A 14,531-nucleotide genomic window follows, 5' to 3' on the forward strand; every position below is an offset into this window, starting at 1 on the left:
GCTGGTTCAACTCCTGCCCTCGGCCCTTTGCTGCGTGTTATTCCCCTCTCTTCTCCCAATATTTTCTGTCTCTCTTCAGCCTTCATGGATAAATATCCATGTCCTAATTAGGGAAACTAAAACTTCCATAAATTTTAGTATTCTCCTGTAGGAGTATTATTTTTCATTGTGGGAATGCATGGACGCAGGGTGACGTACGTATATCTGAAAGGACATTTTTGGATCTATGTGAATGGCTCGCCTCCATTTTGCAACTTATTTGAGCCATAAAATCCGACTTCCTTCCTTCTCGGCTTCCTTTTCCTTCTACAGTCTTCCCCTTCTAACACACAGTTGATTATTTAAGTTTGCTCATACTCGACATGGCTGAATGAGTAACTATTTTATCATTTTATAATCATGATTCCAAAAAGTGCAATGGTCATATCGTCACATTAAAAATTCCCCAATCTGCATCATCCTCGCCCACTATGCACATTTCCAACCGCCCCCTCCATCATGAAAACAAAACACGTCTCTGCCGTCGTTTAGTGGCAACTTGTTGAAACTTAGCTAGCTGGAAATGTAGCAATTAGTTGTAGTAATGCTAACGTTAGCAGTCAGTCAACGGGATTGGCTCCTTAGGTTTGTGACATCACAAACCTGCCAATCTGAAAACATGTTGTTCAGCCTGTCCTTGGTACACTGCAGTTTAAAAGCAGACAGGCCCAGCCATGGAGATGACTGCTCATGTTGTCCCTTATATGTCTTGTAGCACATGAAGAACACCACATGGAGATGTTTACAAGGTTAAACACTTGATTGAGGGGGCCTTTAATGCATTTAATTTAGATTAAACTGTAAAGGCAAAGCAAAACTTTCATCAAGATTCACTTGTCCCAGCACGGCCGCTGCAACCCGCCAATATTTTCCCTGAATAACCAGTGGAAGTTCTCCTTTCAGAGAGCCATAGAGCTCCACTGTCCAGTTTCTCCTCTATTCCTGCTTCTTGGTGACTTCAGTGGAATCTCAGAGCTGCTTTCTGGACACAACACAGACGTGTTTTTGTATCTATCAGCAATTTGCAAGTTGTATTGACATTTCTGTGATTGTGCTGGTGGAAAAAACTGCTTCACCTTGATCTGAACACAACTGTATTGATTTACAATTTGCTAGCTAGCTTAAAAAGCTAAAGCGATAATTGAACGAGCATCCAATTATGCAACTTTGAAGCCTCCTGTCACAGCTGTTAATTTGTCTTTAGCTGTGGCTGCTCAAAGTCAATGGCATGACAAACACAAAAATAAATAGCCCTAATCAAAATGCAGTCAGCTCCTTTTCAATATATTTAAGATGTGCAGCACGATCATTAACTTGCTTTTGCGTGTGCTTATGCAAATTATATATGACATTAATGATTTAAAGGGCTCAGAGTGTTTCAGGGTCCTGAGTGAGCTGCTGTCACGGTGCCCTGAATTTCGAGCAGCTCTCCTGTGACAGAATGACACTGCAGAGGGACATGCTATTTCCTCCTGCAGGGATCAATATGCTTGGTCAGCCATAAAGCTCCCACACTGAGCCGGCCCTGCTCTGTAGAACCTGATCCATACTGCATAATCACACCAAGGTCAGGCTACAGAGCATTTACATATAGACGCAGGCACCTTGAACTGACAAACTCTGCTGCCAGCCAGGCAGAAAATTAACCAGTCAGGTTTGGGCCTCTGCGTGCATGTGTGTGTCAGGTGATATGTGCGTGCGTGTATGTGTGTGTTTGTGGTGTAAGGGTAGGAACAGCAGTGCTCAGAGTGAGTGTGTATGCCTATGTGCTTTTAAAGATTGAGGATACCTGTGCTTTTTCGGCCATCTCATTCTGTCACAGACGTGGTGCTGGTAGGTGGCTAATTGAAAATTCCTATACTGCTGTTACCCTCTCTCCCCCCGCTACACAATAATGTGTGTGTGCGTGTCCATGCACGTGTTTAATTGTGTATTTATGTTCTTGTTCAGAACGTGTGTCAGACTATCCACCAGTACACAATGGGACAATGAGACATTTCTAAGTTTTGGCCTCATTTACATCTAAAATACAGGAGAAAATCCGGAAACATGAACATTTTTCACGAGTAGAATATCATTATAACATCGCAACTGTGAATCTAAGAAGTTTGAAAACTTGTGTCCGAGTCTCACAAACTTTATCTCCTTGACTTTGCCTGTATAGTGTTTCATGTGCTGTGTGTTCCGGCTGGAGCTTTCTGCACTGAATCCTTCGATGCAGTTACAAGGAAGTGCCTGACAGTGAGGGTGGTGTCTCTGAGCCTCTTGGATCTTAATCGCCTCACACACTTTGTAGAGAAGAGCAGTGTTTCACCCTGACTCGCGTTTGGTGCAGGTGAGGTGGATTAGTTGCAGACTAAAGTTGCAACCTGAAATATGTCAGATTTGTTCTCTGTGGTGGCACTTAAGGCAATGACAGTAATGCAGGTGTGCTTCTGGATGTCATATTTGTACCTTTTTGTTAAGATGTGCACCTGTTTCATCATCTGTTTTCCCTATATTTGTTAGTCCATAGTTACTACTTATTTGCAACTCAGCAGGAGGGGTGGGACAAAATATTGATGCAGCAATGTATCGACGTCCTGACTTGTGTAATACAATTATCGATAGACTGGCACCAAATATCCATATTTTAATTCGATTTTAGCCCTTTTTAAACTGCCAGTCAAGGCGGGATTATTACGCCTCTGTTACGTTTCGTCTTCTCTGTAGAACGCGCGGAGGTGTAATGGTGGGGAGAAGTCGTTTCGCCGCTGAGCCGGCATCGGCGGTAGTAACAGAGGCGAAACGGCGTCTGTGTAACCTGCAGAGCCGGCAGGCGGGTACAGCGCCGCGTGTGTGCATTTGAAGCACCTGTACACCTTGCGCACGTTTTGCTTCCGCAGCGCCGGAACGCTATTTAAAAACACACACAGGGGCGGATTTACGTCGGCGTTGCGTGGTCTGATGTGGAATGACAAAGGTGGCATGATGATGGAGCTTCGCTACGGCGCTGAGGAGGAGCCGCAGTGTAAAAAAGGCTTTTGACTCATCACGTCACTACTGCATGACTCCTCGCGGTGACATAATGAGAGTAACGTAAACGGAAATTAATTGGCTGAAGAAGTTAATCAGATATCATCATGTATCATTATATGATTGTCTTGCAATATATTAATTATCGCAGAATCGCTGTATCGTGATTTTATAGTTATCATGGGCCACATATTTCATATCGTATCGTGAGAGTCATTGTTTAACACTAAAGAATAAAGCAAATGCAAGTGCTTTCATCATTTAGCCACAGACTCAATCACCATTGTATTTGATCATTGGCAAAGCACATTGATTTCACAAACATACATTAAACTGAAATCATAACTTCAAAGGGAGAAGAAAAATGATTCTAGTGAACTTGATTGCACACACACACTTTCACACATAATTTCTTGCTGAATCATGACTCTCCTCTCTGCTGCTACACCACTGACTGACTGAGTGACAGATTAAAACGCTTCCAGTCAAAGAAAAAAAACAGAACAGGTTGTGGTTTAACACGCACACACACACGTACACACACAAGCACATAGTTTCTTGCTGGAACAGCCTGATGGAAAAATAAATAATGGTGCCTCTGCGACTGACTCAGCGTGCCTGTGATGAATATCAAGAGGAGCGAGAGGGGAGAGCTGTTGACAGACACAGCTGTTAACACAACTGTGCAAACAAACAGGCGTGGACAGGCTTCACTGTAAATCATGCAGGTAGTATGACCTGACAAAAGCTGTGACGAAGGGGATGTTTCCACTGTGGTGGTGAGATGGCACACAGAGAGCTGGTTTAGTATTTACTCTTCGGGTGAAATAAAAGTTTCTTTTCGTGATGTGATCCCTCTGTGTGCATCATATTTGTTACGTTGATATGTCTTATACTCAGTTTCCCTCAATGACAAATTCTAGTTTGGCTTATTGGCCCAGCTAGGTGGCTAGCTAGCGTTAAAGGAACGAGATTCAGCCAAACATGTTAGAGCCTCAGTCAAACCCCAACTCGGATGAGGAGTCTGTTTGTGCACAAAATAAGCGACAGGACATTATCAGAAGGTTAAGTGTAAGTAGCATCTTGTCTTAGCATTTCAGCATCATGTTAGCGTTGTTTGTTAGCTTGTTATCGTGTAACTGGCAGTGGCTGACTCAGCATTAGTTGTGTGAAACATAATATCTGCACTGATTTTGCTGTGTCTAGTGGTAGTTTTGGTACACAGTGGAAGAAAACTGTAAAAATAAATAAAAGAACAAGAGTTAGCGTCTGCAGCCATGCTAGCAGCTCTGTGAGGCTGCACTTACAGTAGACACAATGCCGGAGTTAATATCATCATCAGCATGCTAACAATGACTAAGCAGCTAACATTTGCTAATTAGCACTCAACACAAAGTGCAGCTGAGACTGGTTGGAATGTTTTAATGACATGACTTTAATTTATCCTGTGGGGGGAATGTTAGTCATAGCATTACATCCAACACTTATCTAGATGTTTCAGCCCTGAGAGCTAAAGCACGACACAAATATGACTGCAATAGAGATGTAACGGTATAAAAATGTTATATCACGATTATTGTGACCAAAATTACCGCGGTTATCAGTATTACTGTGGTATTGTTAAAAATTTGATTTTATTAAAATAAGTTTTATTTTGAAAACCACACAATAATAACAAATAACAACAGCACTATGCATTGTATTTGTATAAATAAACACTAAAACAGAGAAAAAAGAAATATTATGTAAACATATGAAAACCATCAGGCACAACAACCTTCATCAGCCTCAGGAAGTCAGGCCTCTCAAGGATTTGAAATGGCATCATGTCCTTTGCAATGTAATGTAGAAAGGCTGCAGTGAGGTCTGGTGCATGTTTTGATGTGGGTGCATAAGCAGCCTGTCTCTGAAATGCCTGCTGGAGTGTCTGTGTCACTGCTGATGAGGGACCAGGTCCAGTAGCATCACTCGTCTTTCCTGCTGCACGCCCACTCTGTAAACAAATTAATAGCAAATGTAATATTATTATTACTATTAGTGTTGTAATTATTTTTTATTATTCTCTCACTCACACACACAGAGTCTATCTTCTGTGTTGCATTTGAACATATGCAATGACCCCATGCACAGCACAATTAACCGCATCAGGTCAGTGTGCACTTTTCGCTGTGGACGTACAGGACAGCGGAGGAGCAGCGGAGGAGCAGCGGAGGAGCAGCCCCACATACTCCCCGAACAAAGTATCCAGAGCCAGGTAGACAGAGAGTCGCGTCGGTGGCGGTCCAATATGCTCTATGATCCAGCATTGCAATGTCGCAACTCTCTCTCTTTATGGCTCTGAAAGTACTGTCAGTCAGTCACATACAGACCCATGTGTAGGGCTGACCCCAGCGGTCAGAGTCTGCAGCAGAGACACGACGCATACAGCAGCAAGACGAGTAAAAGCAAAAACATTCAGTTTCACTTTTCATTCAGTTTCAAACTTTAAAAAGACTTGGAGCTTCAGTTTAACATTATTGACAAGCAAGTTTGACGGACACCATGAGATTTTCCGGCACTCCTAAAACCCACATCATGCATCTGGCTAAAAGTGAACTTACCTTGCATTTGCTGTAAAGTAGTGGATGGTGGTCTCGATGATTAGTCAGCATATTTGAAGTGTTGCCCCCTTTCGAAGCAATCTTTTCTCTGCAGACAAGGTAACCATCTTCGATTAACTTTCCCTCAGCATCCTTATGAAATCCAAAATATGACCACATCTTTGATTTAGTCTTTTCAGGGGGCTGAAAAACCTCCTCTGCCTTTCATCGTGTTGTCACTGTAAACAAACCCAAATTGCATGCTGCACCTGCGCGCTTGCGCCTTGGAGACGCTGGATAGTATTTGCTGCAAGTTTTTTAAAGCGCGGTAATCAAACACGGTTATCATGATAATTAAAATTTAACACAGTAGTACTAACCATCTGGATTTGCACCGTGGTTTACCGTGAAACCCGCAACTGACATCCACATTTTTCTCCCGTCCCCGAAGATGTCATGATGTGATGGAGATTGTAGTTTGATGAGTTATGTGGGGCGTGAGGCCTCTTCAGTGGGACGGAAGCTGGGAGGGAGCGAGAGACGGACACAATAGCTACTAGAGAGTTAATTGTCATCATAGTAATAGATCTACATTGTACCATTATTCACTGTTTGAAGAGAGGATCATTTGTTGTTGTGGCCTGTTTTACTTCCAGAAACAACAACATCATCCGTTACAAGCACCTGACGGGCAGTGACACACCTGACTCATGCTTCGTGTGTGTGTGTGTGTGTGTGTGTGTGTGTGTGTGCGCTCTTCAGTTACACAGCAATAGCAGATCAAATTGCATCGGTCAGGCTCTCTACCAGACGCTCTCTCTGTCTCTCTTTCTGTTTGACTCCCACACTTCATCACCCCTGTTGCTCTCATCTCGCCCACTTTGTCTGACCATCGCCCACCCTCCATGTGAGCGCTCTCTCCATTGTTCTTGTTCCCCAGATTTCCACCGCGGCACAGTCTGTTGTCTGACCCGGCTGAGGACAGAGAGGTATGCAGTAGTGCTGCTGCAGCTTCCACAGTCGAGTGGATTTTTCTTTGAGCGGAGAGTAAAGTGTAAAACACTCAGGCTGGCAGTTTTCAGGAAATTTGTATGTGCTGCAAACGCTTGACTCCTGGTTTTGTATAAATTCAGGCAAGGGGAGATAACAAGGCATAAATAGTAGTGTAAAAAAGGAGGTGGGTGGCTTTCGATAACTGTTAGCTCTGGCTAAAAAGAGAGAAAATATGGCTCTCTAGTCTCTGTGCCATTTACCGAGCCTCCGTTCCTGCTGCCTGTTGGTGTTTTGGATCAGAGAGATGCTTCAGGCTCCGTGCCACAGCAGAGAGGCAGATTCATACAATGGAGTCCTTCCAAAAGTCCTCCATCACTCACACACACAGAGAGAGAGGCTCACACTCCATCAAACAGTCACACAGTCACGGGCAAACTCTTAATTATTCACTCACTAATTACCTCGTATCCCCACTTACATAACTGAGGTTGCTTTGTGAGAGCAGGGAAGAGAAGGGACTCGAGAGGAGAATTTGCCGGAAGAGCCGAGCTTTTGAAAGAATTTTCATCTGGCCGCGCTGCTGATGCAACTTTTCTGGAGCATCTGAAACTGCTTGAAAATAAGTGGAAATAAGGAATATTTATATCTGGCGTAGATGCGAGACGAGGCTGTGATCCAATCAGCTCGTGCAAACCGAAACACGACACATTGGTGCATTTAACAGCCCCTTCATCACCTTGGCTGGTGATTAGTCAATGTGAGTGAAAGACACTGGGATGAGAGGAAAGGGTTTGTTTGTCAAGTGAGAGATTTCAGACCAGGATGGGTCGTATCTCATCTCCTTCCTCTCCTTTGCTCATCCTCTCCCCCTTCTCCCCTCAGTTCCCCATTTTTCACCTTGTCTTGCTTTATTAGTTTGGCGTTTATTTACTGACTTCTCCCCCTCTTTATTCTCTCCCTCTCCCCTTCCTTGACATGTCTTTCATCCCCACTTAATTTCTATCACTCCTCGTGCCCATCTCTCTTTCCAATCTTACCTCCTTCTTTCCACCTCTACCTCCCCTCCTCCCTACTGAATCTTCACCAAGCTCTACTCCTCTGTCTCCTGGTGAGGCAGAAAAAGCTGTGGGCACTATTCTTAAAAACGATCCATATTTTTATTGGAAGCTGGGCTGACATTTTCACAACAGATCAATAAAGGAAAGGGTAACAATCAAAAGCTAAACAAAAATAGTTTTCTTGCTGTCATGGCAACTTAAAATTCACACTTGGGCGAGCTGTCACTTATTAGTGTACCTAAACCAACTGAACTGTAGGGGAGTTAATCTTGTACAACAAACTTGGCGACAGCTCTGAGACATTCTCCGTCATTTTCCCTCGTTTAGCGATGGAGGCCTGGGGCTTGACTGACACTGTCTATGGATTAAATTGGTACATAACTTAAAAGTGCTAACAACTGAAGCTACCTTAAAACAGTGACTGAATAACTCCAGAACCATGCGTTTTCCGGCTAATCCCATCTGCAGCATTGCTATCAGAGCCACCAGGACAAACTAGCAACAGCGTTAGCATTAGCCGCTTTGCTAAAGCAGTCAAACACGCTGCACTGCTTCAGATTTATAGGCTGTTGAATGTGTGTTTCCTGACGTTGCACGTTACCCCCTTTAGACGCGACTACCTTTTGACCTAAATTGCACGAAGAGTTAAATTTGATAAAGTGAGCCCAAACTTTTGCACTCTTTGCTCTGTCCGCCATATTGACCTTCTAGACTTTCTCCAGCATGAGATCACAAAGATGCAACGTCATTGCCTGATGCCGGCAGCTTCGTCATCACTAGGGGACGGACACCAGCTACATTAGAATGAAACAAATGAATGATAAAGACAATAAATAAGACGGAATGTTAACGTTATGTCAGTGATTCTCAAACTGTGGGGCGCGCCCCCCGCCAACATTTGGAAAATGTAGCAGGCTGAACTATGTTTTGACGTCAGACAACCCGGACTCATTTTCGGGTGGCACAGTACACAAACAGGACCCTCTTTTACCCGTTAGAACACTGTGAGGAGTAAACTGGTCCCGCTGTTGTTTATTTGGTTGCCACGACTTCACGTGTGATTGATGTCCTGTGACTCCTGTCACTGTTTCAGGGCCGCCACAGCAAAATGTATGTAGCGGAAACACTGTTTTTTTTTAAGCACTGAATGAACTTTATTGTTATTGTTCTGAAAAAGTTATTGCACGTTTTATTATATTTCTATTTGAAAAAGTCTGATGGAGCAATTGAAATAGTTGGGTTTTTGTGCACAGCAAATTACTCAGAGAAAAGTGAAAAGAACGGTCACAATCTTGACTTTCTTTCAATAACAGTTAAACTAATTTTTTTTGTCCAAGGGGGGGCTTGACAGAAAAAGTTTGAGAACCACTGCATTATGTACTGATAAAAAGAACAGTACTTTCAGTACTGACCAATTACGTACCGGTCCCAGAATATAACTGTTCTCGATAACCATCTCTAACCTGGACTCAATTGTAGTTTCTCTTTTGATATGGATACATGAAGCCTCTCTTTTAAAACAATTCAGATGCCTTTTTGTCACTCAATGGTCACGTTAGACCTTAAAACAACCTTCATATGGGAGTCAAACAGATCTCATGAAAAAACAGGCCAACTTCTTAAACTCTTTGTTTACTTCCTCTGTCAATGTTTGTGGAGGACAACACCATGAAAACAAGATGAGACTGTAAGATACTTATCTCCATGTCTTCACCACCCTGCCTTCACTTGTGCCCAAAGAAATATATTAGTAAACTTTTGCCTGGTGGTCGGATTAAAAGCCTTTCTAACTTAATTTAAGCATGTCCCTGCCTCAAGAGTCCATGTAGGTCAAATAAATTGAAGACACGTGTGCGGGCGTTTGTGTGTGTCTCTGTGATTGCGTGCAAATGTCAACAAATGCTTGTCATACAACCAGTAATGCTTAATTAATCAGATAACAGTTTCGAGGGAAGATAACACGAGATAATTGGTTAAAACAAGGCCCAGTGTGACACTGTCTGCAAGCATTACTGTCACTGTGCACACACACAAACACAGGGACACGTGCGGGCCTCTTCTGACCTGACACGGCCACTCGCAGTCAAACTTAATCACACTTTGTGCACAAAACTGCACCCATGATTCTCCACTTCCAGTTACTTAATGCATTTTAATATCAGTAATCTAAATAAGGTTTAATGTCAGATTTAGTTGCATGCATTCACCAACACACACACACCCCGTTCACTTAGCACACACACACAAAAACAAACACTTCCCTTTTTTCAAACGTTGACATTTACAGAAGTTGCCGCTGAACTTTGCAGAGCGTCACCGAGGCATCAGTTTACCTCGGGCTAGCCCGGAGCCTGCGGGGTGTGCGTGGGTGACGGGGGGCTCAGTGTTGTTGCTAGAGCACATGTGAGCATCACCTTTCATCAGCACTGGCCGCGGTCCCCATCCTTAATGTGTCTAAACCAATCTGGGATGAGAACGAATACCCAGCATGCCGCTGACATCATGGAGTTTCCACTGCTGTGCTCGTCTCAGCTCAGAGATAGCAGCTTTGATATTTCACACCGCTGGCTCCCTCGCAGGGGTTCCCCACCCACCTCCCCTCCTGACCATAGATGGACTCTGGAGAGTCGCTGATTTTGTGGAGGGAGGTCATCTGATAGCTCGAAGGTCACATCGCAAACAGTTCATGTCGAGTAAGAGTCAAGGACTGCAAAATAATGAAACTTAAATCTTAGCTGACATCTAAAGTATGTGGATGGGTCGCTGTTGCAATCCAAATTAGGATCAGATTTAATCATTTTATTGATGTACAAGCAGATTTTCCGATGGAGCAGAACTTTCTAAATGGAAAACAAACACTCGTGCTCTGAATGAGGTGAGCACCCATGTAGGCAGCCAGCTTGATAATTTACTGCAGCAAAGTGTTAAATGAGGAAAAAATGAAAAATGAAATTTTCTTTGTGGGGACTAGAATAAGCGTCAGATTTAGTTATTTGCACGATCCTAATTTATCTTTTCATTGTTTTTATCACTAACTTACATTAACAATCTCAAACTTTTCATCTAAATAAATGTTTGTTAAGTCTCTATCTATCGCCGAATGAGGTAACACAGTGGTGATTGAGCCTACGGCCTTTGCATCTGCAGTATATAGTATTTTTATGGACTGGGCGTCATTTGCAGAAAAAATCACAAGTGGCGCCCAGTTAGTGACGTGTTTTCCATCACCCAGCAGTGGTTGGTCTGCCAGAGAGGGTAGGCGGAGCTAAGCGGCTGCTTTTCTGGTCTCTGTAAGCATTGCGAGTAAACAGTAATCTACTATGGCAGAACAAACCAAGAAAAGATTGATGACTACAGATACAACTTCAAGTCTGCAAATGAAAGCGAAGAAAATCAAGAGTTAGAACCAGCCCTAGACATCTGGTTGAATTGGGAAGAATTACCGACTATCGCCAGTGGGAGACACTCAAGAGCACAAAAATTTAAATCTTCAAAATTGTTACTTCAACAAATTCTGTTTGTTGTAGAAAATATACACAGATCAGCCATAACACTATGACCACTGACAGGTGAAGAGAATAACATTGATTATCTCATTACACTGGACCTGTCAGTGGGTGGGATATGTTGGGCAGCAAGTTAACATTTTGTCCTCGAAGTTGATGTGTTTGAAGCAGGAAAAATGGGCAAGCGTAAGGATGTGAGCGACTTTGACTAGGGACAAATTGTGATGGCTAGACGACTGGGTCAGAGCATCTCCGAAACTGTGACTCCTGGTACCAAGAGTGGCCCAAGACAGGAAAACTGGTAAACCAGCAACAGGTTCAAGACTCATTGATGCACGTGGGGAGCGAAGGCCTGCCCGTGTGATCCGATCAACTGTATCTCAAGTTGCTGAAAAAGTTAATGCTGGTTCTGATAGAAAGGTGTCAGAACACAGTGCTTTACAGCTCGTTGAGTTTGGGGCCGCGGAGCCGCAGGTCAGCATGGGCATGGCACCAGGATGCACTATGGGAAGCCAGCAGCGGCAGTGTGATGCTTTGGGCACTGTTCTGCTGGGAAACCTTGGGTCCTGCCATTCATGTGGATGCTACTTTGACACGTACCACCTACCTAAAACATTGTTGCAGACAAAGTACACCCCTTCATGGAAACAGTATTCCCTAATGGCAGTGTCCTCTTTCAGCAGGATGACGCGCCCTGCCACACTGCAAACATGGTTCAGGAATGGTTTGAGGAACACGACAACAAGTTCAAGGTGTTGACTCGGCCTCCAAATTCCCCAGATCTCAATCCAATCGAGCATCTGTGGGACGTGCTGGACAAACAAGTCTGATCCCTGGAGGACCCACCTCGTGACTTTAAGGACTTACAGGATCTGCTGCTCATGTGGAGTCCATGCCTCGATGGGTCAGGGCTGTTTTGGTGGCAAAGGGGGACCTGCACAATATTAGGCAGGTGGTCATAATGTTAGGGCTGATCAGTGTATAATTAAACAGTCTCATTCAGGGAAACATCGTGGTGAGTGGCCCTCTTCCTGGTAAGCAAACTGTGCACAAGCATTAGAGGAATACTGTCATTCCAGGCTTACCTCCTGTGTGTGTTACCACAGCTGAGAGTCTCTCGTCAAGCTGGTTTACTTCTTCTACTATTTCAAAAAAACATGTTTGTTATGTGCATCATTTTTGCCACTCCGCACATAGATACAGGAGATTCTGCACAAACAGTTTGCACATGTCACAAGTGGATGACGGATGTTCACCACAGTTTGTTTTTGCAGATTTGTTATGCATGGTATGATACTTTTTAAGACCTGGACTCAAAGTTTCCATCACGCACACACACACACACACTCACACACTCACACAGCCAGCAGAGGAAGGTGATATGACACCTCTAACTTTAGTCCCCCTCTCTGCCGCTCTGGATAATCCAGTTAGGATGTGCTCTCTGCCTATCAGCAGGTTTTATCTTCCTCGCTGCCAGCTGGAGCAAAAACAGAACCAGGCTCCAGACTGGCCGAGTATCCTGAATAAACCTTTGTCACATTAACACACGTGGCTTATGCACTCTAGGATCCCCCCCACACACACACACACACACCACACACACACACACACTGACACAGATGAAGTTCACTCTGTCAGATTTCTTCCTGTGGCTGTGTGTGTGTGTGTGTGTATAAAGGTCGGAGGTCGCGGGGGGCACCAGCTGATGTCACAGACCAAAATGAGAGCTGTGTCCTTGATGACAGCCTGGCAACTATAATTGTGGTGACAACCCCAAGGAATGAACTGTCATGTGACACCCCCTTTGCGGAGAGCAGAGTGCATGGAAAAATGAAAACACACACACACACACACATAGCTGTGTCAGCGGGGGGAACCCTTTGGAAACAATGTGCGGCATGTTCGGGGAATTGAGAGGGGAGTGCAGGAGCGCTTCAACCCCCTCTGGAGAGAGACTAATCTGGGCATAAACAAGGCCACAGATTTATGAGGATGTGGACGGCAAAATGATGTTTTTGTTTTGATGAAGGGTGATGACACCATTTTTTCATGGTACCATCACAGTGTCGCTGAAGCCTTGACCTCTTCAGACTTCTTCCCTCCTCCGTGCATCATGTTTCTGACCCTTTTTCTCTCCTTTCTCTCCTCCACACTATTTCACAAAGCTTTTTCCTCTTTAAAACCTCTCGGAAAGTCTTCTGAAACAACCTGTTGAGCCTGCTGTAATTCAACCCTGACGAATTCTCTCATATCCCAGCCAGTATTTGATTGTAACAAGCTTTGCTGACGCTCTTATTCCCTTGTTTTGAAGCCAACCTCGCAGGAAAAGCCATCAGGGGACAGCACAGCTCCAGCCCTCTGATGTCTGGAACACACACACACACACACACACACACACACTTATATTTGCATGCATTAGCAGCTTACAATGCTGGCTCGTGTTGCGTCTCTCCTGTCGCTTTAATTCTGTTTGTGCGGCCTCTCAGTTCTCCGTGTGTGTCTATATGTGTGAACGAACTTAGAACACTTAGTACAAGTTTCTGAATGTACTGCACGCACACACACACACACACACACACACACACACACAGCTAAACAGGTTCCAAACGTGTTGTTGAGCGTGTGAGGCTGCTAACAGAATCAGTCTTACATGTTCGCACACACACACACACACACACTTTGGATTCTGGTAATTAGATGAAGACCTAAGGTGATAACAAGCGCCAACCACACGTTTGAAACGGAGGTGTCGGAGCCAACGTGCTGCCGGAAGTCACAGCCCCACCTGTCGCACACTCGCCCCCTTCCGCAGGCCCTTAAACACACACGCACACTCGGTCTGAATCGGCAATACAACAAACACACGTGCGCTTCACCTTTACTGGAACCGAATATATGCATTAAAATACTGTATATGACTCCCCCATGTCCTCCTCCTACTCCTGCCTTCCCCTTTTCTCTCTTTTGCTTATGTACTCCTCCCACTCCTCCTCCTCCTCCATCAGCACGATCTATGAGTCATCTGATCCTAAAGGTGAGATGCTGCGTTCTGTAGATTATTTTCATCTCGTCTTGCAGCACGAGAGTCGATCTTCACTTCTCCTTTGTCTTCTTTTATTTCCCTCCTCGGCTTTCATGCATCTTTCGCCCCGTGACAAGCTACAAGTTGTTGTTTTCTGTGATGGATATTGTGCCAAGGTCAAATCAGAATAAGTTGATCCCACCCCCCAAACACATAATATCCCCCTTGGGTGGGAGGTTTCCATTTCAGCTCATGATTGAACAGCAGCTTGATCAAATAGACCGTTTGTGTGCTTGTCTCTGTGTCATCAATCACA

General features: G+C 44.3%; 1 protein-coding gene across 1 annotated transcript in view; it reads left to right on the forward strand.

The window, feature by feature from the left end:
* Positions 1-14,531, forward strand: part of ece2a (endothelin converting enzyme 2a) — an 85,073-nt gene that overhangs the window by 29,752 nt on the left and 40,790 nt on the right. The gene's annotated exons all lie outside the window — the stretch shown is intronic.

Source organism: Semicossyphus pulcher, unplaced genomic scaffold (assembly GCF_022749685.1).
Source record: "Semicossyphus pulcher isolate SPU_LCO1_2020_fin unplaced genomic scaffold, fSemPul1.0.p SCAF_7, whole genome shotgun sequence".
NCBI classification, from domain to species: domain Eukaryota; kingdom Metazoa; phylum Chordata; class Actinopteri; order Labriformes; family Labridae; genus Semicossyphus; species Semicossyphus pulcher.